Source organism: Pseudophryne corroboree, chromosome 1 (assembly GCF_028390025.1).
Source record: "Pseudophryne corroboree isolate aPseCor3 chromosome 1, aPseCor3.hap2, whole genome shotgun sequence".
NCBI classification, from domain to species: Eukaryota; Metazoa; Chordata; class Amphibia; order Anura; family Myobatrachidae; genus Pseudophryne; species Pseudophryne corroboree.
In genome coordinates this window covers 886,891,628-886,916,859 of record NC_086444.1, presented here as the reverse complement: position 1 = coordinate 886,916,859, position 25,232 = coordinate 886,891,628, and the positions used below count along the sequence as shown (strand labels likewise).

Here is a 25,232-nt window from a genome sequence, read left to right as displayed (position 1 = left end):
ACCATTGTATAAAAGACACTTGCATGAACAGGGACTTGAACCCTGGACCCTCTGATTAAAAGTCTGATGCTCTACCGACTGAGCTATCAAGGTTCTGAGTGCTGAAGTTGCCATATTGGAAACTGCTCGAAATATATAAAACATGACAATTTACTGTGCAATTACAAAAAATGTGGAAAAATATATGTGTTACTGCAATCATGAACTGAAAGACTTGGCTTGTAGGGTCTCTTGATGAAATATATTTTAGTTTCCTCTGTGTTTAAGATGTAAATCCTTAGATGCTTTAAGTATCACCTCACTACAATAATCACATTCAATTATTTTTGTCAAAGAGGTTTGATTTATTACTTGTCTAATTTAATCACTGTGTGCCTATCAAAGAAGGATGGATTTGAGTTCCTGATGAAATAAAGTCTTTAGAACTGACATGTAGCGATACTACTTTGTGATGATTATATTACTAGATGCCAATAATGTGTGCCGAGTGATAAAGTCCATTCTTAATATTCTAAAGAATCTTTCCAATCTATACCCCTTCCCATTGAATAAAGAACATAATCAGCATCAACAATTAAAAGATGGCTGCCTGCAGGAATGGATGATTTTAAACTCTGCAAAATTGTCCATTTCACAAACAAAAAAAAACCATTATTTAAAAGACACTTGCCTGAACAGGGACTTGAACCCTGGACCCTCAGATTAAAAGTCTGATGCTCTTCCGACTGAGCTATCCAGGCTCTGAGCACTGAAGTTGCCATATTGGAAACTGCTCGAAATATATAAAACATGACAATTTGCTGTGCAATTACAAAAAATGTGGAAAAATATATGTGTTACTGCAATCATGAACTGAAAGACTTGGCTTGTAGGGTCTCTTGATGAAATATATTTTAGTTTCCTCTGTGTTTAAGATGTAAATCCTTAGATGCTTAAAGTATCACCTCACTTCAATAATCACATTCAATTATTTTTGTCAAAGAGGTTTGATTTATTACTTGTCTAATTTAATCACTGTGTGCCTATCAAAGAAGTATGGATTTGAGTTCCTGATGAAATAAAGTCTTTAGAACTGACATGTAGCGATACTACTTTGTGATAATTATATTACTAGATGCCAATAATGTGTGCCTATTGAAGAGTGATAAAGTCCATTCTTAATATTCTAAAGAATCTTTCCAATCTATACCCCTTCCCATTGAATAATGAAAATAATCCGCATCAACAATTAAAAGATGGCTGTCTGCAGGAATGGATGATTTTAAACTCTGCAAAATTGTCCATTTCACAAACAAAAAAAAACATTGTTTAAAAGACACTCGCCTGAACAGGGACTTGAACCCTGGACCCTCAGATTAAAAGTCTGATGCTCTACCGACTGAGCTATCCAGGCTCTGAGTGCTGAAGTTGCCATATTGGAAACTGCTCGAAATATATAAAACATGACAATTTGCTGTGCAATTACAAAAAATGTGGAAAAATATATGTGTTACTGCAATCATGAACTGAAAGACTTGGCTTGTAGGGTCTCTTGATGAAATATATTTTAGTTTACTCTGTGTTTAAGATGTAAATCCTTAGATGCTTAAAGTATCACCTCACTTCAATAATCACATTCAATTATTTTTGTCAAAGAGGTTTGATTTATTACTTGTCTAATTTAATCACTGTGTGCCTATCAAAGAAGGATGGATTTGAGTTCCTGTTGAAACAAAGTCTTTAGAACTGACATGTAGTGATACTACTTTGTGATGACTATATTACTAGATGCCAATAATGTGTGCCTATTGAAGAGTGATAAAGTCCATTCTTAATATTCTAAAGAATCTTTCCAATCTATACACCTTCCCATTGAATAATGAACATAATCAGCATCAACAATTAAAAGATGGCTGCCTGCAGGAATGGATGATTTTAAACTCTGCAAAATTGTCCATTTCACAAACAAAAACACCATTGTTTAAAAGACACTCGCCTGAACAGGGACTTGAACCCTGGACCCTCAGATTAAAAGTCTGATGCTCTACCGACTGAGCTATCCAGGATCTGAGCACTGAAGTTGCCATATTGGAAACTGCTCGAAATATATAAAACATGACAATTTGCTGTGCAATTGCAAAAAATGTGGAAAAATATATGTGTTACTGCAATCATGAACTGAAAGACTTGGCTTGTAGGGTCTCTTGGTGAAATATATTTTAGTTTCCTCTGTGTTTAAGATGTAAATCCTTAGATGCTTTAAGTATCACCTCACTTCAATAATCACATTCAATTATTTTTGTCAAAGAGGTATGATTTATTACTTGTCTAATTTAATCACTGTGTGCCTATCAAAGAAGGATGGATTTGAGTTCCTGATGAAACAAAGTTTTTAGAACTGACATGTAGTGATACTACTTTGTGATGACTATATTACTAGATGCCAATAATATGTGCCTATTGAAGAGTGATAAAGTCCATTCTTAATATTCTAAAGAATCTCTCCAATCTATACACCTTCCCATTGAATAATGAACATAATCAGCATCAACAATTAAAAGATGGCTGCCTGCAGGAATGGATGATTTTAAACTCTGCAAAATTGTCCATTTCACAAACAAAAACACCATTGTTTAAAAGACACTTGCCTGAACAGGGACTTGAACCCTGGACCCTCTGATTAAAAGTCTGATGCTCTACCAACTGAGCTATCCAGGTTCGGAGTGCTGAAGTTGCCATATTGGAAACTGCTCGAAATATATAAAACATGACAATTTACTGTGCAATTACAAAAAATGTGGAAAAATATATGTGTTACTGCAATCATGAACTGAAAGACTTGGCTTGTAGCGTCTCTTGATGAAATATATTTTAGTTTCCTCTGTGTTTAAGATGTAAATCCTTAGATGCTTTAAGTATCACCTCACTTCAATAATCACATTCAATTATTTTTGTCAAAGAGGTTTAATTTATTACTTGTCTAATTTAATCACTGTGTGCCTATCATAGAAGGATGGATTTGAGTTCCTGATTAAATAAAGTCTTTAGAACTGACATGTAGCGATACTACTTTGTGATGATTATATTACTAGATGCCAATAATGTGTGCCTATTGAAGAGTGATAAAGTCCATTCTTAATATTCTAAAGAATCTTTCCAATTTATACCCCTTCCCATTGAATAATGAACATAATCCGCATCAACAATTAAAAGATGGCTGCCTGCAGGAATGGATGATTTTAAACTCTGCAAAATTGTCCATTTCACAAACAAAAAAAACATTGTTTAAAAGACACTTGCCTGAACAGGGACTTGAACCCTGGACCCTCAGATTAAAAGTCTGATGCTCTACCGACTGAGCTATCCAGGCTCTGAGTGCTAAAGTTGCCGTATTGGAAACTGCTCGAAATATATAAAACATGACAATTTGCTGTGCAATTACAAAAAATGTGAAAAAATATATGTGTTACTGCAATCAGGAACTGAAAGACTTGGCTTGTAGCGTCTCTTGATTAAATATATTTTAGTCTCCTCTGTGTTTAAGATTTAAATCCTTAGATGCTTAAAGTATCACCTCACTTCAATAATCACATTCAATTATTTTTGTCAAAGAGGTTTGATTTATTACTTGTCTAATTTAATCACTGTGTGCCTATCAAAGAAGGATGGATTTGAGTTCCTGATGAAATAAAGTCTTTAGAACTGACATGTAGTGATACTACTTTGTGATGATTATATTACTAGATGCCAATAATGTGTGCCTATTGAAGAGTGATAAAGTCCATTCTTAATATTCTAAAGAATCTTTCCAATCTGTACACCTTCCCATTGAATAATGAACATAATCAGCATCAACAATTAAAAGATGGCTAGCTGCAGGAATGGATGATTTTAAACTCTGCAAAATTGTCCATTTCACAAACAAAAACACCATTGTTTAAAAGACACTCACCTGAACAGGGACTTGAACCCTGGACCCTCAGATTAAAAGTCTGATGCTCTACCGACTGAGCTATCCAGGCTCTGAGTGCTGAAGGTGCCATATTGGAAACTGCTCGAAATATATAAAACATGACAATTTGCTGTGTAATTACAAAAAATGTGGAAAAATTTATGTGTTACTGCAATCATGAACTGAAAGACTTGGCGTGTAGGGTCTCTTGATGAAATATATTTTAGTTTCCTTTGTGTTTAAGATGTAAATCCTTAGATGCTTAAAGTATCACCTCACTTCAATAATCACATTCAATTATTTTTGTCAAAGAGGTTTGATTTATTACTTGTCTAATTTAATCACTGTGTGCCTATCAAAGAAGGATGGATTTGAGTTCCTGTTGAAACAAAGTCTTTAGAACTGACATGTAGTGATACTACTTTGTGATGACTATATTACTAGATGCCAATAATGTGTGCCTATTGAAGAGTGATAAAGTCCATTCTTAATATTCTAAAGAATCTTTCCAATCTATACACCTTCCCATTGAATAATGAACATAATCAGCATCAACAATTAAAAGATGGCTGCCTGCAGGAATGGATGATTTTAAACTCTGCAAAATTGTCCATTTCACAAACAAAAACACCATTGTTTAAAAGACACTTACCTGAACAGGGACTTGAACCCTGGACCCTCAGATTAAAAGTCTGATACTCTACAGACTGAGCTATCCAGGCTCTGAGTGCTGTAGTTGCCATATTGGAAACTGCTTGAAATATATAAAACATGACAATTTGCTGTGCAATTGCAAAAAATGTGGAAAAATATATGTGTTACTTCAATCATGAACTGAAAGACTTGGCTTGTAGGGTCTCTTGATGAAATATATTTTAGTTTCCTCTGTGTTTAAGATGTAAATCCTTAGATGCTTTAAGTATCACCTCACTTCAATAATCACATTCAATTATTTTTGTCAAAGAGGTTTGATTTATTACTTGTCTAATTTAATCACTGTGTGCCTATCAAAGAAGGATGGATTCGAGTCCTGATGAAACAAAGTTTTTAGAACTGACATGTAGTGATACTACTTTGTGATGACTATATTACTAGATGCCAATAATGTGTGCCTATTGAAGAGTGATAAAGTCCATTCTTAATATTCTAAAGAATCTTTCCAACCTATACCCCTTCCCATTGAATAATGAACATAATCAGCATCAACAATTAAAAGATGGCTGCCTGCAGGAATGGATGATTTTAAACTCTGCAAAATTGTCCATTTCACAAACAAAAACACCATTGTATAAAAGACACTTGCATGAACAGGGACTTGAACCCTGGACCCTCTGATTAAAAGTCTGATGCTCTACCGACTGAGCTATCAAGGTTCTGAGTGCTGAAGTTGCCATATTGGAAACTGCTCGAAATATATAAAACATGACAATTTACTGTGCAATTACAAAAAATGTGGAAAAATATATGTGTTACTGCAATCATGAACTGAAAGACTTGGCTTGTAGCGTCTCTTGATGAAATATATTTTAGTTTCCTCTGTGTTTAAGATGTAAATCCTTAGATGCTTTAAGTATCACCTCACTTCAATAATCACATTCAATTATTTTTGTCAAAGAGGTTTGATTTATTACTTGTCTAATTTAATCACTGTGTGCCTATCATAGAAGGATGGATTTGAGTTCCTGATTAAATAAAGTCTTTAGAACTGACATGTAGCGATACTACTTTGTGATGATTATATTACTAGATGCCAATAATGTGTGCCTATTGATGAGTGATAAAGTCCATTCTTAATATTCTAAAGAATCTTTCCAATCTATACACCTTCCCATTGAATAATGAACATAATCAGCATCAACAATTAAAAGATGGCTGCCTGCAGGAATGGATGATTTTAAACTCTGCAAAATTGTCCATTTCACAAACAAAAACACCATTGTTTAAAAGACACTCGCCTGAACAGGGACTTGAACCCTGGACCCTCAGATTAAAAGTCTGATACTCTACAGACTGAGCTATCCAGGCTCTGAGTGCTGTAGTTGCCATATTGGAAACTGCTTGAAATATATAAAACATGACAATTTGCTGTGCAATTGCAAAAAATGTGGAAAAATATATGTGTTACTTCAATCATGAACTGAAAGACTTGGCTTGTAGGGTCTCTTGATGAAATATATTTTAGTTTCCTCTGTGTTTAAGATGTAAATCCTTAGATGCTTTAAGTATCACCTCACTTCAATAATCACATTCAATTATTTTTGTCAAAGAGGTTTGATTTATTACTTGTCTAATTTAATCACTGTGTGCCTATCAAAGAAGGATGGATTCGAGTCCTGATGAAACAAAGTTTTTAGAACTGACATGTAGTGATACTACTTTGTGATGACTATATTACTAGATGCCAATAATGTGTGCCTATTGAAGAGTGATAAAGTCCATTCTTAATATTCTAAAGAATCTTTCCAACCTATACCCCTTCCCATTGAATAATGAACATAATCAGCATCAACAATTAAAAGATGGCTGCCTGCAGGAATGGATGATTTTAAACTCTGCAAAATTGTCCATTTCACAAACAAAAACACCATTGTATAAAAGACACTTGCATGAACAGGGACTTGAACCCTGGACCCTCTGATTAAAAGTCTGATGCTCTACCGACTGAGCTATCAAGGTTCTGAGTGCTGAAGTTGCCATATTGGAAACTGCTCGAAATATATAAAACATGACAATTTACTGTGCAATTACAAAAAATGTGGAAAAATATATGTGTTACTGCAATCATGAACTGAAAGACTTGGCTTGTAGCGTCTCTTGATGAAATATATTTTAGTTTCCTCTGTGTTTAAGATGTAAATCCTTAGATGCTTTAAGTATCACCTCACTTCAATAATCACATTCAATTATTTTTGTCAAAGAGGTTTGATTTATTACTTGTCTAATTTAATCACTGTGTGCCTATCATAGAAGGATGGATTTGAGTTCCTGATTAAATAAAGTCTTTAGAACTGACATGTAGCGATACTACTTTGTGATGATTATATTACTAGATGCCAATAATGTGTGCCTATTGATGAGTGATAAAGTCCATTCTTAATATTCTAAAGAATCTTTCCAATCTATACACCTTCCCATTGAATAATGAACATAATCAGCATCAACAATTAAAAGATGGCTGCCTGCAGGAATGGATGATTTTAAACTCTGCAAAATTGTCCATTTCACAAACAAAAACACCATTGTTTAAAAGACACTCGCCTGAACAGGGACTTGAACCCTGGACCCTCAGATTAAAAGTTTGATGCTCTACCGACTGAGCTATCCAGGATCTGAGCACTGAAGTTGCCATATTGGAAACTGCTCGAAATATATAAAACATGACAATTTGCTGTGCAATTGCAAAAAATGTGGAAAAATATATGTGTTACTGCAATCATGAACTGAAAGACTTGGCTTGTAGGGTCTCTTGATGAAATATATTTTAGTTTCCTCTGTGTTTAAGATGTAAATCCTTAGATGCTTTAAGTATCACCTCACTTCAATAATCACATTCAATTATTTTTGTCAAAGAGGTTTGATTTATTACTTGTCTAATTTAATCACTGTGTGCCTATCAAACAAGGATGGATTTGAGTTCCTGATGAAACAAAGTTTTTAGAACTGACATGTAGTGATACTACTTTGTGATGACTATATTACTAGATGCCAATAATATGTGCCTATTGAAGAGTGATAAAGTCCATTCTTAATATTCTAAAGAATCTCTCCAATCTATACACCTTCCCATTGAATAATGAACATAATCAGCATCAACAATTAAAAGATGGCTGCCTGCAGGAATGGATGATTTTAAACTCTGCAAAATTGTCCATTTCACAAACAAAAACACCATTGTTTAAAAGACACTTGCCTGAACAGGGACTTGAACCCTCGACCCTCTGATTAAAAGTCTGATGCTCTACCAACTGAGCTATCCAGGTTCTGAGTGCTGAAGTTGCCATATTGGAAACTGCTCGAAATATATAAAACATGACAATTTACTGTGCAATTACAAAAAATGTGGAAAAATATATGTGTTACTGCAATCATGAACTGAAAGACTTGGCTTGTAGCGTCTCTTGATGAAATATATTTTAGTTTCCTCTGTGTTTAAGATGTAAATCCTTAGATGCTTTAAGTATCACCTCACTTCAATAATCACATTCAATTATTTTTGTCAAAGAGGTTTGATTTATTACTTGTCTAATTTAATCACTGTGTGCCTATCATAGAAGGATGGATTTGAGTTCCTGATGAAATAAAGTCTTTAGAACTGACATGTAGTGATACTACTTTGTGATGATTATATTACTAGATGCCAATAATGTGTGCCTATTGAAGAGTGATAAAGTCCATTCTTAATATTCTAAAGAATCTTTCCAATCTGTACACCTTCCCATTGAATAATGAACATAATCAGCATCAATAATTAAAAGATGGCTAGCTGCAGGAATGGATGATTTTAAACTCTGCAAAATTGTCCATTTCACAAACAAAAACACCATTGTTTAAAAGACACTCGCCTGAACAGGGACTTGAACCCTGGACCCTCAGATTAAAAGTCTGATGCTCTACCGACTGAGCTATCCAGGCTCTGAGCGCTGAAGGTGCTATATTGGAAACTGCTCGAAATATATAAAACATGACAATTTGCTGTGTAATTACAAAAAATGTGGAAAAATTTATGTGTTACTGCAATCATGAACTGAAAGACTTGGCGTGTAGGGTCTCTTGATGAAATATATTTTAGTTTCCTTTGTGTTTAAGATGTAAATCCTTAGATGCTTAAAGTATCACCTCACTTCAATAATCACATTCAATTATTTTTGTCAAAGAGGTTTGATTTATTACTTGTCTAATTTAATCACTGTGTGCCTATCAAAGAAGGATGGATTTGAGTTCCTGTTGAAATAAAGTCTTTAGAACTGACATGTAGCGATACTACTTTGTGATGATTATATTACTAGATGCCAATAATGTGTGCCTATTGAAGAGTGATAAAGTCCATTCTTAATATTCTAAAGAATCTTTCCAATTTATACCCCTTCCCATTGAATAATGAACATAATCCGCATCAACAATTAAAAGATGGCTGCCTGCAGGAATGGATGATTTTAAACTCTGCAAAATTGTCCATTTCACAAACAAAAAAAACATTGTTTAAAAGACACTTGCCTGAACAGGGACTTGAACCCTGGACCCTCAGATTAAAAGTCTGATGCTCTACCGACTGAGCTATCCAGGCTCTGAGTGCTAAAGTTGCCGTATTGGAAACTGCTCGAAATATATAAAACATGACAATTTGCTGTGCAATTACAAAAAATGTGAAAAAATATATGTGTTACTGCAATCAGGAACTGAAAGACTTGGCTTGTAGCGTCTCTTGATTAAATATATTTTAGTCTCCTCTGTGTTTAAGATTTAAATCCTTAGATGCTTAAAGTATCACCTCACTTCAATAATCACATTCAATTATTTTTGTCAAAGAGGTTTGATTTATTACTTGTCTAATTTAATCACTGTGTGCCTATCAAAGAAGGATGGATTTGAGTTCCTGATGAAATAAAGTCTTTAGAACTGACATGTAGTGATACTACTTTGTGATGATTATATTACTAGATGCCAATAATGTGTGCCTATTGAAGAGTGATAAAGTCCATTCTTAATATTCTAAAGAATCTTTCCAATCTGTACACCTTCCCATTGAATAATGAACATAATCAGCATCAACAATTAAAAGATGGCTAGCTGCAGGAATGGATGATTTTAAACTCTGCAAAATTGTCCATTTCACAAACAAAAACACCATTGTTTAAAAGACACTCACCTGAACAGGGACTTGAACCCTGGACCCTCAGATTAAAAGTCTGATGCTCTACCGACTGAGCTATCCAGGCTCTGAGTGCTGAAGTTGCCATATTGGAAACTGCTCGAAATATATAAAACATGACAATTTGCTGTGTAATTACAAAAAATGTGGAAAAATTTATGTGTTACTGCAATCATGAACTGAAAGACTTGGCGTGTAGGGTCTCTTGATGAAATATATTTTAGTTTCCTTTGTGTTTAAGATGTAAATCCTTAGATGCTTAAAGTATCACCTCACTTCAATAATCACATTCAATTATTTTTGTCAAAGAGGTTTGAATTATTACTTGTCTAATTTAATCACTGTGTGCCTATCAAAGAAGGATGGATTTGAGTTCCTGTTGAAACAAAGTCTTTAGAACTGACATGTAGTGATACTACTTTGTGATGACTATATTACTAGATGCCAATAATGTGTGCCTATTGAAGAGTGATAAAGTCCATTCTTAATATTCTAAAGAATCTTTCCAATCTATACACCTTCCCATTGAATAATGAACATAATCAGCATCAACAATTAAAAGATGGCTGCCTGCAGGAATGGATGATTTTAAACTCTGCAAAATTGTCCATTTCACAAACAAAAACACCATTGTTTAAAAGACACTCGCCTGAACAGGGACTTGAACCCTGGACCCTCAGATTAAAAGTCTGATGCTCTACCGACTGAGCTATCCAGGATCTGAGTGCTGAAGTTGCCATATTGGAAACTGCTCGAAATATATAAAACATGACAATTTGCTGTGCAATTGCAAAAAATGTGGAAAAATATATGTGTTACTGCAATCATGAACTGAAAGACTTGGCTTGTAGGGTCTCTTGATGAAATATATTTTAGTTTCCTCTGTGTTTAAGATGTAAATCCTTAGATGCTTTAAGTATCACCTCACTACAATAATCACATTCAATTATTTTTGTCAAAGAGGTTTGATTTATTACTTGTCTAATTTAATCACTGTGTGCCTATCAAAGAAGGATGGATTCGAGTCCTGATGAAACAAAGTTTTTAGAACTGACATGTAGTGATACTACTTTGTGATGACTATATTACTAGATGCCAATAATGTGTGCCTATTGAAGAGTGATAAAGTCCATTCTTAATATTCTAAAGAATCTTTCCAACCTATACCCCTTCCCATTGAATAATGAACATAATCAGCATCAACAATTAAAAGATGGCTGCCTGCAGGAATGGATGATTTTAAACTCTGCAAAATTGTCCATTTCACAAACAAAAACACCATTGTATAAAAGACACTTGCATGAACAGGGACTTGAACCCTGGACCCTCTGATTAAAAGTCTGATGCTCTACCGACTGAGCTATCAAGGTTCTGAGTGCTGAAGTTGCCATATTGGAAACTGCTCGAAATATATAAAACATGACAATTTACTGTGCAATTACAAAAAATGTGGAAAAATATATGTGTTACTGCAATCATGAACTGAAAGACTTGGCTTGTAGGGTCTCTTGATGAAATATATTTTAGTTTCCTCTGTGTTTAAGATGTAAATCCTTAGATGTTTTAAATATCATCTCACTTCAATAATCACATTCAATTATTTTTGTCAAAGAGGTTTGATTTATTACTTGTCTAATTTAATCACTGTGTGCCTATCAAAGAAGGATGGATTTGAGTTCCTGATGAAATAAAGTCTTTAGAACTGACATGTAGTGATACTACTTTGTGATGATTATATTACTAGATGCCAATAATGTGTGTCTATTGAAGAGAGATCAAGTCCATTCTTAATATTCTAAAGAATCTTTCCAATCTGTACACCTTCCCATTGAATAATGAACATAATCAGCATCAACAATTAAAAGATGGCTGCCTGCAGGAATGGATGATTTTAAACTCTGCAAAATTGTCCATTTCACAAACAAAAACACCATTGTTTAAAAGACACTCGCCTGAACAGGGACTTGAACCCTGGACCCTCAGATTAAAAGTCTGATGCTCTACCGACTGAGCTATCCAGGCTCTGAGCACTGAAGTTGCCATATTGGAAACTGCTCGAAATATATAAAACATGACAATTTGCTGTGTAATTACAAAAAATGTGGAAAATATATGTGTTACTGCAATCATGAACTGGAAGACTTGGCTTGTAGCGTCTCTTGATGAAATATATTTTAGTTTCCTCTGTGTTTAAGATGTAAATCCTTAGATGCTTTAAGTATCACCTCACTTCAATAATCACATTCAATTATTTTTGTCAAAGAGGTTTGATTTATTACTTGTCTAATTTAATCACTGTGTGCCTATCAAAGAAGGATGGATTTGAGTTCCTGATGAAATAAAGTCTTTAGAACTGACATGTAGCGATACTACTTTGTGATGATTATATTACTAGATGCCAATAATGTGTGCCGAGTGATAAAGTCCATTCTTAATATTCTAAAGAATCTTTCCAATCTATACCCCTTCCCATTGAATAAAGAACATAATCAGCATCAACAATTAAAAGATGGCTGCCTGCAGGAATGGATGATTTTAAACTCTGCAAAATTGTCCATTTCACAAACAAAAAAAAACCATTATTTAAAAGACACTTGCCTGAACAGGGACTTGAACCCTGGACCCTCAGATTAAAAGTCTGATGCTCTTCCGACTGAGCTATCCAGGCTCTGAGCACTGAAGTTGCCATATTGGAAACTGCTCGAAATATATAAAACATGACAATTTGCTGTGCAATTACAAAAAATGTGGAAAAATATATGTGTTACTGCAATCATGAACTGAAAGACTTGGCTTGTAGGGTCTCTTGATGAAATATATTTTAGTTTCCTCTGTGTTTAAGATGTAAATCCTTAGATGCTTAAAGTATCACCTCACTTCAATAATCACATTCAATTATTTTTGTCAAAGAGGTTTGATTTATTACTTGTCTAATTTAATCACTGTGTGCCTATCAAAGAAGTATGGATTTGAGTTCCTGATGAAATAAAGTCTTTAGAACTGACATGTAGCGATACTACTTTGTGATAATTATATTACTAGATGCCAATAATGTGTGCCTATTGAAGAGTGATAAAGTCCATTCTTAATATTCTAAAGAATCTTTCCAATCTATACCCTTTCCCATTGAATAATGAAAATAATCCGCATCAACAATTAAAAGATGGCTGTCTGCAGGAATGGATGATTTTAAACTCAGCAAAATTGTCCATTTCACAAACAAAAAAAAACATTGTTTAAAAGACACTCGCCTGAACAGGGACTTGAACCCTGGACCCTCAGATTAAAAGTCTGATGCTCTACCGACTGAGCTATCCAGGCTCTGAGTGCTGAAGTTGCCATATTGGAAACTGCTCGAAATATATAAAACATGACAATTTGCTGTGCAATTACAAAAAATGTGGAAAAATATATGTGTTACTGCAATCATGAACTGAAAGACTTGGCTTGTAGGGTCTCTTGATGAAATATATTTTAGTTTACTCTGTGTTTAAGATGTAAATCCTTAGATGCTTAAAGTATCACCTCACTTCAATAATCACATTCAATTATTTTTGTCAAAGAGGTTTGATTTATTACTTGTCTAATTTAATCACTGTGTGCCTATCAAAGAAGGATGGATTTGAGTTCCTGTTGAAACAAAGTCTTTAGAACTGACATGTAGTGATACTACTTTGTGATGACTATATTACTAGATGCCAATAATGTGTGCCTATTGAAGAGTGATAAAGTCCATTCTTAATATTCTAAAGAATCTTTCCAATCTATACACCTTCCCATTGAATAATGAACATAATCAGCATCAACAATTAAAAGATGGCTGCCTGCAGGAATGGATGATTTTAAACTCTGCAAAATTGTCCATTTCACAAACAAAAACACCATTGTTTAAAAGACACTCGCCTGAACAGGGACTTGAACCCTGGACCCTCAGATTAAAAGTCTGATGCTCTACCGACTGAGCTATCCAGGATCTGAGCACTGAAGTTGCCATATTGGAAACTGCTCGAAATATATAAAACATGACAATTTGCTGTGCAATTGCAAAAAATGTGGAAAAATATATGTGTTACTGCAATCATGAACTGAAAGACTTGGCTTGTAGGGTCTCTTGGTAAAATATATTTTAGTTTCCTCTGTGTTTAAGATGTAAATCCTTAGATGCTTTAAGTATCACCTCACTTCAATAATCACATTCAATTATTTTTGTCAAAGAGGTATGATTTATTACTTGTCTAATTTAATCACTGTGTGCCTATCAAAGAAGGATGGATTTGAGTTCCTGATGAAACAAAGTTTTTAGAACTGACATGTAGTGATACTACTTTGTGATGACTATATTACTAGATGCCAATAATATGTGCCTATTGAAGAGTGATAAAGTCCATTCTTAATATTCTAAAGAATCTCTCCAATCTATACACCTTCCCATTGAATAATGAACATAATCAGCATCAACAATTAAAAGATGGCTGCCTGCAGGAATGGATGATTTTAAACTCTGCAAAATTGTCCATTTCACAAACAAAAACACCATTGTTTAAAAGACACTTGCCTGAACAGGGACTTGAACCCTGGACCCTCTGATTAAAAGTCTGATGCTCTACCAACTGAGCTATCCAGGTTCGGAGTGCTGAAGTTGCCATATTGGAAACTGCTCGAAATATATAAAACATGACAATTTACTGTGCAATTACAAAAAATGTGGAAAAATATATGTGTTACTGCAATCATGAACTGAAAGACTTGGCTTGTAGCGTCTCTTGATGAAATATATTTTAGTTTCCTCTGTGTTTAAGATGTAAATCCTTAGATGCTTTAAGTATCACCTCACTTCAATAATCACATTCAATTATTTTTGTCAAAGAGGTTTGATTTATTACTTGTCTAATTTAATCACTGTGTGCCTATCATAGAAGGATGGATTTGAGTTCCTGATGAAATAAAGTCTTTAGAACTGACATGTAGCGATACTACTTTGTGATGATTATATTACTAGATGCCAATAATGTGTGCCTATTGAAGAGTGATAAAGTCCAGTCTTAATATTCTAAAGAATCTTTCCAATCTATACCCCTTCCCATTGAATAATGAAAATAATCCGCATCAACAATTAAAAGATGGCTGCCTGCAGGAATGGATGATTTTAAACTCTGCAAAATTGTCCATTTCACAAACAAAAAAAACATTGTTTAAAAGACACTCGCCTGAACAGGGACTTGAACCCTGGACCCTCAGATTAAAAGTCTGATGCTCTACCGACTGAGCTATCCAGGCTCTGAGTGCTGAAGTTGCCGTAATGGAAACTGCTCGAAATATATAAAACATGACAATTTGCTGTGCAATTACAAAAAATGTGAAAAAATATATGTGTTACTGCAATCAGGAACTGAAAGACTTGGCTTGTAGCGTCTCTTGATTAAATATATTTTAGTCTCCTCTGTGTTTAAGATTTAAATCCTTAGATGCTTAAAGTATCACCTCACTTCAATAATCACATTCAATTATTTTTGTCAAAGAGGTTTGATTTATTACTTGTCTAATTTAATCACTGTGTGCCTATCAAAGAAGGATGGATTTGAGTTCCTGATGAAATAAAGTCTTTAGAACTGACATGTAGTGATACTACTTTGTGATGATTATATTACTAGATGCCAATAATGTGTGCCTATTGAAGAGTGATAAAGTCCATTCTTAATATTCTAAAGAATCTTTCCAATCTGTACACCTTCCCATTGAATAATGAACATAATCAGCATCAACAATTAAAAGATGGCTAGCTGCAGGAATGGATGATTTTAAACTCTGCAAAATTGTCCATTTCACAAACAAAAACACCATTGTTTAAAAGACACTCACCTGAACAGGGACTTGAACCCTGGACCCTCAGATTAAAAGTCTGATGCTCTACCGACTGAGCTATCCAGGCTCTGAGTGCTGAAGTTGCCATATTGGAAACTGCTCGAAATATATAAAACATGACAATTTGCTGTGTAATTACAAAAAATGTGGAAAAATTTATGTGTTACTGCAATCATGAACTGAAAGACTTGGCGTGTAGGGTCTCTTGATGAAATATATTTTAGTTTCCTTTGTGTTTAAGATGTAAATCCTTAGATGCTTAAAGTATCACCTCACTTCAGTAATCACATTCAATTATTTTTGTCAAAGAGGTTTGATTTATTACTTGTCTAATTTAATCACTGTGTGCCTATCAAAGAAGGATGGATTTGAGTTCCTGTTGAAACAAAGTCTTTAGAACTGACATGTAGTGATACTACTTTGTGATGACTATATTACTAGATGCCAATAATGTGTGCCTATTGAAGAGTGATAAAGTCCATTCTTAATATTCTAAAGAATCTTTCCAATCTATACACCTTCCCATTGAATAATGAACATAATCAGCATCAACAATTAAAAGATGGCTGCCTGCAGGAATGGATGATTTTAAACTCTGCAAAATTGTCCATTTCACAAACAAAAACACCATTGTTTAAAAGACACTCGCCTGAACAGGGACTTGAACCCTGGACCCTCTGATTAAAAGTCTGATGCTCTACCGACTGAGCTATCCAGGATCTGAGTGCTGAAGTTGCCATATTGGAAACTGCTCGAAATATATAAAACATGACAATTTGCTGTGCAATTGCAAAAAATGTGGAAAAATATATGTGTTACTGCAATCATGAACTGAAAGACTTGGCTTGTAGGGTCTCTTGATGAAATATATTTTAGTTTCCTCTGTGTTTAAGATGTAAATCCTTAGATGCTTTAAGTATCACCTCACTACAATAATCACATTCAATTATTTTTGTCAAAGAGGTTTGATTTATTACTTGTCTAATTTAATCACTGTGTGCCTATCAAAGAAGGATGGATTCGAGTCCTGATGAAACAAAGTTTTTAGAACTGACATGTAGTGATACTACTTTGTGATGACTATATTACTAGATGCCAATAATGTGTGCCTATTGAAGAGTGATAAAGTCCATTCTTAATATTCTAAAGAATCTTTCCAACCTATACCCCTTCCCATTGAATAATGAACATAATCAGCATCAACAATTAAAAGATGGCTGCCTGCAGGAATGGATGATTTTAAACTCTGCAAAATTGTCCATTTCACAAACAAAAACACCATTGTATAAAAGACACTTGCATGAACAGGGACTTGAACCCTGGACCCTCTGATTAAAAGTCTGATGCTCTACCGACTGAGCTATCAAGGTTCTGAGTGCTGAAGTTGCCATATTGGAAACTGCTCGAAATATATAAAACATGACAATTTACTGTGCAATTACAAAAAATGTGGAAAAATATATGTGTTACTGCAATCATGAACTGAAAGACTTGGCTTGTAGGGTCTCTTGATGAAATATATTTTAGTTTCCTCTGTGTTTAAGATGTAAATCCTTAGATGTTTTAAGTATCATCTCACTTCAATAATCACATTCAATTATTTTTGTCAAAGAGGTTTGATTTATTACTTGTCTAATTTAATCACTGTGTGCCTATCAAAGAAGGATGGATTTGAGTTCCTGATGAAATAAAGTCTTTAGAACTGACATGTAGTGATACTACTTTGTGATGATTATATTACTAGATGCCAATAATGTGTGTCTATTGAAGAGAGATCAAGTCCATTCTTAATATTCTAAAGAATCTTTCCAATCTGTACACCTTCCCATTGAATAATGAACATAATCAGCATCAACAATTAAAAGATGGCTGCCTGCAGGAATGGATGATTTTAAACTCTGCAAAATTGTCCATTTCACAAACAAAAACACCATTGTTTAAAAGACACTCGCCTGAACAGGGACTTGAACCCTGGACCCTCAGATTAAAAGTCTGATGCTCTACCGACTGAGCTATCCAGGCTCTGAGCACTGAAGTTGCCATATTGGAAACTGCTCGAAATATATAAAACATGACAATTTGCTGTGTAATTACAAAAAATGTGGAAAATATATGTGTTACTGCAATCATGAACTGGAAGACTTGGCTTGTAGCGTCTCTTGATGAAATATATTTTAGTTTCCTCTGTGTTTAAGATGTAAATCCTTAGATGCTTTAAGTATCACCTCACTTCAATAATCACATTCAATTATTTTTGTCAAAGAGGTTTGATTTATTACTTGTCTAATTTAATCACTGTGTGCCTATCAAAGAAGGATGGATTTGAGTTCCTGATGAAATAAAGTCTTTAGAACTGACATGTAGCGATACTACTTTGTGATGATTATATTACTAGATGCCAATAATGTGTGCCGAGTGATAAAGTCCATTCTTAATATTCTAAAGAATCTTTCCAATCTATACCCCTTCCCATTGAATAAAGAACATAATCAGCATCAACAATTAAAAGATGGCTGCCTGCAGGAATGGATGATTTTAAACTCTGCAAAATTGTCCATTTCACAAACAAAAAAAAACCATTATTTAAAAGACACTTGCCTGAACAGGGACTTGAACCCTGGACCCTCAGATTAAAAGTCTGATGCTCTTCCGACTGAGCTATCCAGGCTCTGAGCACTGAAGTTGCCATATTGGAAACTGCTCGAAATATATAAAACATGACAATTTGCTGTGCAATTACAAAAAATGTGGAAAAATATATGTGTTACTGCAATCATGAACTGAAAGACTTGGCTTGTAGGGTCTCTTGATGAAATATATTTTAGTTTCCTCTGTGTTTAAGATGTAAATCCTTAGATGCTTAAAGTATCACCTCACTTCAATAATCACATTCAATTATTTTTGTCAAAGAGGTTTGATTTATTACTTGTCTAATTTAATCACTGTGTGCCTATCAAAGAAGTATGGATTTGAGTTCCTGATGAAATAAAGTCTTTAGAACTGACATGTAGCGATACTACTTTGTGATAATTATATTACTAGATGCCAATAATGTGTGCCTATTGAAGAGTGATAAAGTCCATTCTTAATATTCTAAAGAATCTTTCCAATCTATACCCCTTCCCATTGAATAATGAAAATAATCCGCATCAACAATTAAAAGATGGCTGTCTGCAGGAATGGATGATTTTAAACTCTGCAAAATTGTCCATTTCACAAACAAAAAAAAACATTGTTTAAAAGACACTCGCCTGAACAGGGACTTGAACCCTGGACCCTCAGATTAAAAGTCTGATGCTCTACCGACTGAGCTATCCAGGCTCTGAGTGCTGAAGTTGCCATATTGGAAACTGCTCGAAATATATAAAACATGACAATTTGCTGTGCAATTACAAAAAATGTGGAAAAATATATGTGTTACTGCAATCATGAACTGAAAGACTTGGCTTGTAGGGTCTCTTGATGAAATATATTTTAGTTTACTCTGTGTTTAAGATGTAAATCCTTAGATGCTTAAAGTATCACCTCACTTCAATAATCACATTCAATTATTTTTGTCAAAGAGGTTTGATTTATTACTTGTCTAATTTAATCACTGTGTGCCTATCAAAGAAGGATGGATTTGAGTTCCTGTTGAAACAAAGTCTTTAGAACTGACATGTAGTGATACTACTTTGTGATGACTATATTACTAGATGCCAATAATGTGTGCCTATTGAAGAGTGATAAAGTCCATTCTTAATATTCTAAAGAATCTTTCCAATCTATACACCTTCCCATTGAATAATGAACATAATCAGCATCAACAATTAAAAGATGGCTGCCTGCAGGAATGGATGATTTTAAACTCTGCAAAATTGTCCATTTCACAAACAAAAACACCATTGTTTAAAAGACACTCGCCTGAACAGGGACTTGAACCCTGGACCCTCAGATTAAAAGTCTGATGCTCTACCGACTGAGCTATCCAGGATCTGAGCACTGAAGTTGCCATATTGGAAACTGCTCGAAATATATAAAACATGACAATTTGCTGTGCAATTGCAAAAAATGTGGAAAAATATATGTGTTACTGCAATCATGAACTGAAAGACTTGGCTTGTAGGGTCTCTTGGTGAAATATATTTTAGTTTCCTCTGTGTTTAAGATGTAAATCCTTAGATGCTTTAAGTATCACCTCACTTCAATAATCACATTCAATTATTTTTGTCAAAGAGGTATGATTTATTACTTGTCTAATTTAATCACTGTGTGCCTATCAAAGAAGGATGGATTTGAGTTCCTGATGAAACAAAGTTTTTAGAACTGACATGTAGTGATACTACTTTGTGATGACTATATTACTAGATGCCAATAATATGTGCCTATTGAAGAGTGATAAAGTCCATTCTTAATATTCTAAAGAATCTCTCCAATCTATACACCTTCCCATTGAATAATGAACATAATCAGCATCAACAATTAAAAGATGGCTGCCTGCAGGAATGGATGATTTTAAACTCTGCAAAATTGTCCATTTCACAAACAAAAACACCATTGTTTAAAAGACACTTGCCTGAACAGGGACTTGAACCCTGGACCCTCTGATTAAAAGTCTGATGCTCTACCAACTGAGCTATCCAGGTTCGGAGTGCTGAAGTTGCCATATTGGAAACTGCTCGAAATATATAAAACATGACAATTTACTGTGCAATTACAAAAAATGTGGAAAAATATATGTGTTACTGCAATCATGAACTGAAAGACTTGGCTTGTAGCGTCTCTTGATGAAATATATTTTAGTTTCCTCTGTGTTTAAGATGTAAATCCTTAGATGCTTTAAGTATCACCTCACTTCAATAATCACATTCAATTATTTTTGTCAAAGAGGTTTGATTTATTACTTGTCTAATTTAATCACTGTGTGCCTATCATAGAAGGATGGATTTGAGTTCCTGATGAAATAAAGTCTTTAGAACTGACATGTAGCGATACTACTTTGTGATGATTATATTACTAGATGCCAATAATGTGTGCCTATTGAAGAGTGATAAAGTCCAGTCTTAATATTCTAAAGAATCTTTCCAATCTATACCCCTTCCCATTGAATAATGAAAATAATCCGCATCAACAATTAAAAGATGGCTGCCTGCAGGAATGGATGATTTTAAACTCTGCAAAATTGTCCATTTCACAAACAAAAAAAACATTGTTTAAAAGACACTTGCCTGAACAGGGACTTGAACCCTGGACCCTCAGATTAAAAGTCTGATGCTCTACCGACTGAGCTATCCAGGCTCTGAGTGCTGAAGTTGCCGTAATGGAAACTGCTCGAAATATATAAAACATGACAATTTGCTGTGCAATTACAAAAAATGTGAAAAAATATATGTGTTACTGCAATCAGGAACTGAAAGACTTGGCTTGTAGCGTCTCTTGATTAAATATATTTTAGTCTCCTCTGTGTTTAAGATTTAAATCCTTAGATGCTTAAAGTATCACCTCACTTCAATAATCACATTCAATTATTTTTGTCAAAGAGGTTTGATTTATTACTTGTCTAATTTAATCACTGTGTGCCTATCAAAGAAGGATGGATTTGAGTTCCTGATGAAATAAAGTCTTTAGAACTGACATGTAGTGATACTACTTTGTGATGATTATATTACTAGATGCCAATAATGTGTGCCTATTGAAGAGTGATAAAGTCCATTCTTAATATTCTAAAGAATCTTTCCAATCTGTACACCTTCCCATTGAATAATGAACATAATCAGCATCAATAATTAAAAGATGGCTAGCTGCAAGAATGGATGATTTTAAACTCTGCAAAATTGTCCATTTCACAAACAAAAACACCATTGTTTAAAAGACACTCGCCTGAACAGGGACTTGAACCCTGGACCCTCAGATTAAAAGTCTGATGCTCTACCGACTGAGCTATCCAGGCTCTGAATGCTGAAGGTGCTATATTGGAAACTGCTCGAAATATATAAAACATGACAATTTGCTGTGTAATTACAAAAAATGTGGAAAAATTTATGTGTTACTGCAATCATGAACTGAAAGACTTGGCGTGTAGGGTCTCTTGATGAAATATATTTTAGTTTCCTTTGTGTTTAATATGTAAATCCTTAGATGCTTAAAGTATCACCTCACTTCAATAATCACATTCAATTATTTTTGTCAAAGAGGTTTGATTTATTACTTGTCTAATTTAATCACTGTGTGCCTATCAAAGAAGGATGGATTTGAGTTCCTGTTGAAACAAAGTCTTTAGAACTGACATGTAGTGATACTACTTTGTGATGACTATATTACTAGATGCCAATAATGTGTGCCTATTGAAGAGTGAAAAAGTCCATTCTTAATATTCTAAAGAATCTTTCCAATCTATACACCTTCCCATTGAATAATGAACATAATCAGCATCAACAATTAAAAGATGGCTGCCTGCAGGAATGGATGATTTTAAACTCTGCAAAATTGTCCATTTCACAAACAAAAACACCATTGTTTAAAAGACACTTGCCTGAACAGGGACTTGAACCCTGGACCCTCTGATTAAAAGTCTGATGCTCTACCGACTGAGCTATCCAGGTTCTGAGTGCTGAAGTTGCCATATTGGAAACTGCTCGAAATATATAAAACATGACAATTTACTGTGCAATTACAAAAAATGTGGAAAAATATATGTGTTACTGCAATCATGAACTGAAAGACTTGGCTTGTAGCGTCTCTTGATGAAATATATTTTAGTTTCCTCTGTGTTTAAGATGTAAATCCTTAGATGCTTTAAGTATCACCTCACTTCAATAATCACATTCAATTATTTTTGTCAAAGAGGTTTAATTTATTACTTGTCTAATTTAATCACTGTGTGCCTATCATAGAAGGATGGATTTGAGTTCCTGATTAAATAAAGTCTTTAGAACTGACATGTAGCGATACTACTTTGTGATGATTATATTACTAGATGCCAATAATGTGTGCCTATTGAAGAGTGATAAAGTCCATTCTTAATATTCTAAAGAATCTTTCCAATTTATACCCCTTCCCATTGAATAATGAACATAATCCGCATCAACAATTAAAAGATGGCTGCCTGCAGGAATGGATGATTTTAAACTCTGCAAAATTGTCCATTTCACAAACAAAAAAAACATTGTTTAAAAGACACTTGCCTGAACAGGGACTTGAACCCTGGACCCTCAGATTAAAAGTCTGATGCTCTACCGACTGAGCTATCCAGGCTCTGAGTGCTAAAGTTGCCGTATTGGAAACTGCTCGAAATATATAAAACATGACAATTTGCTGTGCAATTACAAAAAATGTGAAAAAATATATGTGTTACTGCAATCAGGAACTGAAAGACTTGGCTTGTAGCGTCTCTTGATTAAATATATTTTAGTCTCCTCTGTGTTTAAGATTTAAATCCTTAGATGCTTAAAGTATCACCTCACTTCAATAATCACATTCAATTATTTTTGTCAAAGAGGTTTGATTTATTACTTGTCTAATTTAATCACTGTGTGCCTATCAAAGAAGGATGGATTTGAGTTCCTGATGAAATAAAGTCTTTAGAACTGACATGTAGTGATACTACTTTGTGATGATTATATTACTAGATGCCAATAATGTGTGCCTATTGAAGAGTGATAAAGTCCATTCTTAATATTCTAAAGAATCTTTCCAATCTGTACACCTTCCCATTGAATAATGAACATAATCAGCATCAACAATTAAAAGATGGCTAGCTGCAGGAATGGATGATTTTAAACTCTGCAAAATTGTCCATTTCACAAACAAAAACACCATTGTTTAAAAGACACTCACCTGAACAGGGACTTGAACCCTGGACCCTCAGATTAAAAGTCTGATGCTCTACCGACTGAGCTATCCAGGCTCTGAGTGCTGAAGGTGCCATATTGGAAACTGCTCGAAATATATAAAACATGACAATTTGCTGTGTAATTACAAAAAATGTGGAAAAATTTATGTGTTACTGCAATCATGAACTGAAAGACTTGGCGTGTAGGGTCTCTTGATGAAATATATTTTAGTTTCCTTTGTGTTTAAGATGTAAATCCTTAGATGCTTAAAGTATCACCTCACTTCAATAATCACATTCAATTATTTTTGTCAAAGAGGTTTGATTTATTACTTGTCTAATTTAATCACTGTGTGCCTATCAAAGAAGGATGGATTTGAGTTCCTGTTGAAACAAAGTCTTTAGAACTGACATGTAGTGATACTACTTTGTGATGACTATATTACTAGATGCCAATAATGTGTGCCTATTGAAGAGTGATAAAGTCCATTCTTAATATTCTAAAGAATCTTTCCAATCTATACACCTTCCCATTGAATAATGAACATAATCAGCATCAACAATTAAAAGATGGCTGCCTGCAGGAATGGATGATTTTAAACTCTGCAAAATTGTCCATTTCACAAACAAAAACACCATTGTTTAAAAGACACTCACCTGAACAGGGACTTGAACCCTGGACCCTCAGATTAAAAGTCTGATGCTCTACCGACTGAGCTATCCAGGCTCTGAGTGCTGAAGGTGCCATATTGGAAACTGTTCGAAATATATAAAACATGACAATTTACTGTGCAATTACAAAAAATGTGGAAAAATATATGTGTTACTGCAATCATGAACTGAAAGACTTGGCTTGTAGCGTCTCTTGATGAAATATATTTTAGTTTCCTCTGTGTTTAAGATGTAAATCCTTAGATGCTTTAAGTATCACCTCACTTCAATAATCACATTCAATTATTTTTGTCAAAGAGGTTTAATTTATTACTTGTCTAATTTAATCACTGTGTGCCTATCATAGAAGGATGGATTTGAGTTCCTGATTAAATAAAGTCTTTAGAACTGACATGTAGCGATACTACTTTGTGATGATTATATTACTAGATGCCAATAATGTGTGCCTATTGAAGAGTGATAAAGTCCATTCTTAATATTCTAAAGAATCTTTCCAATTTATACCCCTTCCCATTGAATAATGAACATAATCCGCATCAACAATTAAAAGATGGCTGCCTGCAGGAATGGATGATTTTAAACTCTGCAAAATTGTCCATTTCACAAACAAAAAAAACATTGTTTAAAAGACACTTGCCTGAACAGGGACTTGAACCCTGGATCCTCAGATTAAAAGTCTGATGCTCTACCGACTGAGCTATCCAGGCTCTGAGTGCTAAAGTTGCCGTATTGGAAACTGCTCGAAATATATAAAACATGACAATTTGCTGTGCAATTACAAAAAATGTGAAAAAATATATGTGTTACTGCAATCAGGAACTGAAAGACTTGGCTTGTAGCGTCTCTTGATTAAATATATTTTAGTCTCCTCTGTGTTTAAGATTTAAATCCTTAGATGCTTAAAGTATCACCTCACTTCAATAATCACATTCAATTATTTTTGTCAAAGAGGTTTGATTTATTACTTGTCTAATTTAATCACTGTGTGCCTATCAAAGAAGGATGGATTTGAGTTCCTGATGAAATAAAGTCTTTAGAACTGACATGTAGTGATACTACTTTGTGATGATTATATTACTAGATGCCAA

The 25,232-nt window shown here is 34.2% G+C and overlaps 33 non-coding genes across 33 annotated transcripts; all 33 read right to left on the bottom strand.

Annotated features, from left to right (window-relative positions):
* Nucleotides 1-667: 667 nt before the first annotated feature.
* TRNAK-UUU (transfer RNA lysine (anticodon UUU)) lies at nucleotides 668-740 on the bottom strand. The gene has a single exon. It is a non-coding gene; the product is annotated as a tRNA-Lys (tRNA).
* Nucleotides 741-1,320: 580 nt separating this feature from the next.
* TRNAK-UUU (transfer RNA lysine (anticodon UUU)) lies at nucleotides 1,321-1,393 on the bottom strand. Its single transcript has one exon. It is a non-coding gene; the product is annotated as a tRNA-Lys (tRNA).
* A 579-nt stretch (nucleotides 1,394-1,972) lies between these two features.
* Nucleotides 1,973-2,045, bottom strand: TRNAK-UUU (transfer RNA lysine (anticodon UUU)). The gene has a single exon. It is a non-coding gene; the product is annotated as a tRNA-Lys (tRNA).
* Nucleotides 2,046-2,624: 579 nt separating this feature from the next.
* TRNAK-UUU (transfer RNA lysine (anticodon UUU)) lies at nucleotides 2,625-2,697 on the bottom strand. Its single transcript has one exon. It is a non-coding gene; the product is annotated as a tRNA-Lys (tRNA).
* A 579-nt stretch (nucleotides 2,698-3,276) lies between these two features.
* Nucleotides 3,277-3,349, bottom strand: TRNAK-UUU (transfer RNA lysine (anticodon UUU)). The gene has a single exon. It is a non-coding gene; the product is annotated as a tRNA-Lys (tRNA).
* Nucleotides 3,350-3,928: 579 nt separating this feature from the next.
* TRNAK-UUU (transfer RNA lysine (anticodon UUU)) lies at nucleotides 3,929-4,001 on the bottom strand. Its single transcript has one exon. It is a non-coding gene; the product is annotated as a tRNA-Lys (tRNA).
* A 579-nt stretch (nucleotides 4,002-4,580) lies between these two features.
* Nucleotides 4,581-4,653, bottom strand: TRNAK-UUU (transfer RNA lysine (anticodon UUU)). The gene has a single exon. It is a non-coding gene; the product is annotated as a tRNA-Lys (tRNA).
* Nucleotides 4,654-5,883: 1,230 nt separating this feature from the next.
* TRNAK-UUU (transfer RNA lysine (anticodon UUU)) lies at nucleotides 5,884-5,956 on the bottom strand. Its single transcript has one exon. It is a non-coding gene; the product is annotated as a tRNA-Lys (tRNA).
* A 1,230-nt stretch (nucleotides 5,957-7,186) lies between these two features.
* TRNAK-UUU (transfer RNA lysine (anticodon UUU)) lies at nucleotides 7,187-7,259 on the bottom strand. The gene has a single exon. It is a non-coding gene; the product is annotated as a tRNA-Lys (tRNA).
* Nucleotides 7,260-8,490: 1,231 nt separating this feature from the next.
* On the bottom strand, nucleotides 8,491-8,563 carry TRNAK-UUU (transfer RNA lysine (anticodon UUU)). The gene has a single exon. It is a non-coding gene; the product is annotated as a tRNA-Lys (tRNA).
* A 579-nt stretch (nucleotides 8,564-9,142) lies between these two features.
* Nucleotides 9,143-9,215, bottom strand: TRNAK-UUU (transfer RNA lysine (anticodon UUU)). The gene has a single exon. It is a non-coding gene; the product is annotated as a tRNA-Lys (tRNA).
* A 579-nt stretch (nucleotides 9,216-9,794) lies between these two features.
* On the bottom strand, nucleotides 9,795-9,867 carry TRNAK-UUU (transfer RNA lysine (anticodon UUU)). The gene has a single exon. It is a non-coding gene; the product is annotated as a tRNA-Lys (tRNA).
* Nucleotides 9,868-10,446: 579 nt separating this feature from the next.
* Nucleotides 10,447-10,519, bottom strand: TRNAK-UUU (transfer RNA lysine (anticodon UUU)). The gene has a single exon. It is a non-coding gene; the product is annotated as a tRNA-Lys (tRNA).
* A 1,230-nt stretch (nucleotides 10,520-11,749) lies between these two features.
* Nucleotides 11,750-11,822, bottom strand: TRNAK-UUU (transfer RNA lysine (anticodon UUU)). The gene has a single exon. It is a non-coding gene; the product is annotated as a tRNA-Lys (tRNA).
* Nucleotides 11,823-12,395: 573 nt separating this feature from the next.
* On the bottom strand, nucleotides 12,396-12,468 carry TRNAK-UUU (transfer RNA lysine (anticodon UUU)). Its single transcript has one exon. It is a non-coding gene; the product is annotated as a tRNA-Lys (tRNA).
* Nucleotides 12,469-13,048: 580 nt separating this feature from the next.
* On the bottom strand, nucleotides 13,049-13,121 carry TRNAK-UUU (transfer RNA lysine (anticodon UUU)). Its single transcript has one exon. It is a non-coding gene; the product is annotated as a tRNA-Lys (tRNA).
* A 579-nt stretch (nucleotides 13,122-13,700) lies between these two features.
* TRNAK-UUU (transfer RNA lysine (anticodon UUU)) lies at nucleotides 13,701-13,773 on the bottom strand. The gene has a single exon. It is a non-coding gene; the product is annotated as a tRNA-Lys (tRNA).
* A 579-nt stretch (nucleotides 13,774-14,352) lies between these two features.
* On the bottom strand, nucleotides 14,353-14,425 carry TRNAK-UUU (transfer RNA lysine (anticodon UUU)). Its single transcript has one exon. It is a non-coding gene; the product is annotated as a tRNA-Lys (tRNA).
* Nucleotides 14,426-15,004: 579 nt separating this feature from the next.
* TRNAK-UUU (transfer RNA lysine (anticodon UUU)) lies at nucleotides 15,005-15,077 on the bottom strand. The gene has a single exon. It is a non-coding gene; the product is annotated as a tRNA-Lys (tRNA).
* Nucleotides 15,078-15,656: 579 nt separating this feature from the next.
* On the bottom strand, nucleotides 15,657-15,729 carry TRNAK-UUU (transfer RNA lysine (anticodon UUU)). Its single transcript has one exon. It is a non-coding gene; the product is annotated as a tRNA-Lys (tRNA).
* Nucleotides 15,730-16,308: 579 nt separating this feature from the next.
* TRNAK-UUU (transfer RNA lysine (anticodon UUU)) lies at nucleotides 16,309-16,381 on the bottom strand. The gene has a single exon. It is a non-coding gene; the product is annotated as a tRNA-Lys (tRNA).
* Nucleotides 16,382-17,611: 1,230 nt separating this feature from the next.
* On the bottom strand, nucleotides 17,612-17,684 carry TRNAK-UUU (transfer RNA lysine (anticodon UUU)). The gene has a single exon. It is a non-coding gene; the product is annotated as a tRNA-Lys (tRNA).
* A 573-nt stretch (nucleotides 17,685-18,257) lies between these two features.
* On the bottom strand, nucleotides 18,258-18,330 carry TRNAK-UUU (transfer RNA lysine (anticodon UUU)). The gene has a single exon. It is a non-coding gene; the product is annotated as a tRNA-Lys (tRNA).
* A 580-nt stretch (nucleotides 18,331-18,910) lies between these two features.
* Nucleotides 18,911-18,983, bottom strand: TRNAK-UUU (transfer RNA lysine (anticodon UUU)). Its single transcript has one exon. It is a non-coding gene; the product is annotated as a tRNA-Lys (tRNA).
* Nucleotides 18,984-19,562: 579 nt separating this feature from the next.
* Nucleotides 19,563-19,635, bottom strand: TRNAK-UUU (transfer RNA lysine (anticodon UUU)). Its single transcript has one exon. It is a non-coding gene; the product is annotated as a tRNA-Lys (tRNA).
* A 579-nt stretch (nucleotides 19,636-20,214) lies between these two features.
* Nucleotides 20,215-20,287, bottom strand: TRNAK-UUU (transfer RNA lysine (anticodon UUU)). The gene has a single exon. It is a non-coding gene; the product is annotated as a tRNA-Lys (tRNA).
* A 579-nt stretch (nucleotides 20,288-20,866) lies between these two features.
* Nucleotides 20,867-20,939, bottom strand: TRNAK-UUU (transfer RNA lysine (anticodon UUU)). Its single transcript has one exon. It is a non-coding gene; the product is annotated as a tRNA-Lys (tRNA).
* Nucleotides 20,940-21,518: 579 nt separating this feature from the next.
* On the bottom strand, nucleotides 21,519-21,591 carry TRNAK-UUU (transfer RNA lysine (anticodon UUU)). The gene has a single exon. It is a non-coding gene; the product is annotated as a tRNA-Lys (tRNA).
* Nucleotides 21,592-22,170: 579 nt separating this feature from the next.
* Nucleotides 22,171-22,243, bottom strand: TRNAK-UUU (transfer RNA lysine (anticodon UUU)). Its single transcript has one exon. It is a non-coding gene; the product is annotated as a tRNA-Lys (tRNA).
* A 579-nt stretch (nucleotides 22,244-22,822) lies between these two features.
* Nucleotides 22,823-22,895, bottom strand: TRNAK-UUU (transfer RNA lysine (anticodon UUU)). Its single transcript has one exon. It is a non-coding gene; the product is annotated as a tRNA-Lys (tRNA).
* A 579-nt stretch (nucleotides 22,896-23,474) lies between these two features.
* On the bottom strand, nucleotides 23,475-23,547 carry TRNAK-UUU (transfer RNA lysine (anticodon UUU)). Its single transcript has one exon. It is a non-coding gene; the product is annotated as a tRNA-Lys (tRNA).
* A 579-nt stretch (nucleotides 23,548-24,126) lies between these two features.
* TRNAK-UUU (transfer RNA lysine (anticodon UUU)) lies at nucleotides 24,127-24,199 on the bottom strand. Its single transcript has one exon. It is a non-coding gene; the product is annotated as a tRNA-Lys (tRNA).
* Nucleotides 24,200-24,778: 579 nt separating this feature from the next.
* On the bottom strand, nucleotides 24,779-24,851 carry TRNAK-UUU (transfer RNA lysine (anticodon UUU)). Its single transcript has one exon. It is a non-coding gene; the product is annotated as a tRNA-Lys (tRNA).
* Nucleotides 24,852-25,232: the final 381 nt, after the last annotated feature.